Genomic DNA, 3,180 nt, shown 5'->3' with positions numbered 1-3,180 from the left:
TGTATATTCATGCAAACATGACTGGTGTTTGTTGTTGGTACTGGTACCTTTTTTTCGACTCCTCCTGTTATATGCGCAGATGACGTGTGACAGACATTTCACACCCGCTTAAATAGTGTGCGTCCGCATCCCGAATTATTTTGATTGGTTACATTTTGTGTCAGTGCTGTTATATTTCATATTTCTGAGTTTTGATTTATTCGATTTTTAATTACGTCAAGCAATAATGACTGACATGTGTCAACTTTACATGTAATAAAATTTTGTTATTTCATGTTGAATTGTCTTCTTCTTTTCTCACACATAAACCTGACTGTTTTCATATTTGCTATCACAATTTCATTCAAAGTTAACATAACATGGATACTGATTAGTTGTTTAATCAACCATTGCCCAGTTATTGATTGTAATTGATGCACCTGTTCCTGTGATTTGATTTCATTCTGTGTAACAAATATTTAACATATTACATACATCTAGTATGAGACCATTATCGAACACTGGCGCAGCATAATTAAAGACTGTTGAACACATTGAACTTATTAACTGTATTCTTGAGGGCAAAGCTATGTCACAGAATGTTCTATGCCATGCACCATTTTACTGTGTATTTCTATGGGCTCTGTGCGAGGCGCTGTAGAATGCCGGTCGAAGAGTTGGTGAAAACGGCAAGAAAAGTCGAGAAAACAGCACAAACTCAACTTTAGGTACTTCTGAGCAACCAAATTTATATACGTCCCAACAGCTAGCCCTAAGTACAGTTTTGTGAGTGTTTGCTTGGATGTCTGTCCACCCCCCCCTCCATCCCCCGAAAATAACGATCACATAAATACTGGTAAATTCAAATGTATAAAATTTATTGAGAATGAGATGAACACCTTTTCAATCACACTATTTAAATGAGTTATACAGATGTCATTTAAGACGTGTCATATTCAGTCAGCTGGATATGACAGGTTATCAAATAATGCTGTTATTTATGATTCATGAAATTGTCTTGATTTGGGGTTAAAAAAAACAATATTTTATCTCAAAATTATTAAATAATAAATTGAACACATTTTATCTGACTTTGTACTTACTGGCGTTATTTAAAAAATGTACCTAAAGATAAAAACTGGATAAATTATCAAAAAATGCAGACACGGTTTTGAGGAGACACACCAAAATAAATACAATCAAAAAGCGGTGTTGAAACTTTTTCAAATGGAATTTCTTGTTGAATGCCCAAAAATAAACAAATATTTGCATAATCAACGTCGATCTTTGTACCAGAATTTCAATATACAGAAATGTTTTCAATGTCTCATCAAAAGTTATGTGCAGTATTGCATGTAGAGACAATCCTCGTATAGATGCAGCCCTCATTAATTATGTAAATCACTTATAGTTATGTGAATAAAGACTTAAAAATTAGTTCTTGACCCGTTTTTGAATACGCTTCACTGAAAATTGAAAAGTTCATTTTCATATTAGCATGATTTGTATTCTTCAAAAAGTAAAAAAAAAAGTTTTTAATCATAAATGTATTTCTTAAACATACAGATTTACTGAATTTCAACCTTGGACCCTCTCATATAATACATGAATATGCATTGTGTTTTTTTTTAAATATTAATTTCATTTTAATGTTGGTTGAATGAATATTTATTAAAATATCGAATATAACTAAAGATTTATAAAATGAGGCTATGGAAGGAAGTGATATGTGATGAAGATAAATTGAAATAGTCGCACGAATTGCAAGATGTTCATAAAATCGCAAGACAAACCTACATTTCAAGAAATCCCAATACAAATTAGTTGGTATACAATATTTGGAGACAATTTCCTTTGCGTTATCTTTGTCTTTGCAAATATATATTCAAATGATTTGTTAATAAATATACAAATGTTCCTCAAAATTCTGGGAGGGCATTATTCGTTTGCAGATATTTACTTTCTGTAGTACATTTTTACTCAGAATGTCATTATATTAAAAAGTGATTATATTTACCAGCATTGTAAAACATTAATTGCCAGAGGTACAGTGAATGGCTGAATACTGTATCTTAGTTTGCAAACATATTTATGAAAAATTGTAAATAATGATTGCCTCAAACGCCCAACATTATAGTGGGGGGGGGGGGTTATTTTCGGTCAACATTTTTTGGTTCGTACAACGTAAATTGAAAAAATAAATTCCATAATTCTGTAATCACAGTGTAGACGTACAGCGTAATTAATCAAATATTTTTTTCGTACACTGTAAAAATGTGTAATTTTTCTTGGTACGTACAAGAATTTACATCCAAATAAAAAAAGTCGTAAAGAATAATCCAGGGAAATTACATTTTCGAAAATGTAAAACGACTAGATGACACAATTCACTGTAAACTGTAAAGACGTCTTTTTTTCCTTGCAAATTGTAAAAAGCCCTTTTTATTTCCTGTAAAACTGTACCAGCTACCCCCCTTGCCCCCCTCTATAGTATATGCCCATGAACCAAATGCATGCCTTCGCTTAACATAGAATTCCATTTAAAATGAAGCACTTACTAATTGAATGAAGTTCAACTAACTTGTTATTATTAATTAGAATTTGCGATATTGTCAAAATATGATTTCTCGATTGGTCAATTCTAAAATCCATTTTGATTGATAAAAATTTATATTTATAAAACATATTTATAATGTTTTCAGGTTTCTGCCATCCACTGTAAGAAAATTTATTGATTATGAATGATTTTTTTTTAATGTGACTGCATGTTCGGAAATGATTATTATTATATGTCTGGTTTTGTAACATTTCGTTTGAGCATTTTTTTGGGGCTATTTTGGAATCGGTAAATAAACCGCCATAGACGATTCAAATATTTTAGGTATCAAGTATAAAACTTGATATATCTTGGTATATATAAATATTAAAATAAGCATTTTACGAGTAATCTTTTGCAAAAAATTAATTTGCAGAAAAATATATACAGCTTATATTAAAGTGTCGTCTGCCGAAGCGATGGCTGTCAAAATAACCACTGGTGTCTTTTTAATAACATTTATTTAAATGTTGTATACTTTTATCTTCATTTTACTCTCTAACACAACTAACTAGAAACTTTTGAAATTTCATATTTTGGCAATGCTTATTTCATTGCCTTGGGTCACTGATGTGTTCCCTCCCTGCAACCCATTCTACCCACAA

Source organism: Saccoglossus kowalevskii, chromosome 6 (genome assembly GCF_978046115.1).
Source record: "Saccoglossus kowalevskii chromosome 6, keSacKowa6.1, whole genome shotgun sequence".
Classification (NCBI taxonomy): Eukaryota; Metazoa; Hemichordata; class Enteropneusta; family Harrimaniidae; genus Saccoglossus; species Saccoglossus kowalevskii.
Note: the sequence above shows the minus strand (reverse complement) of the source record.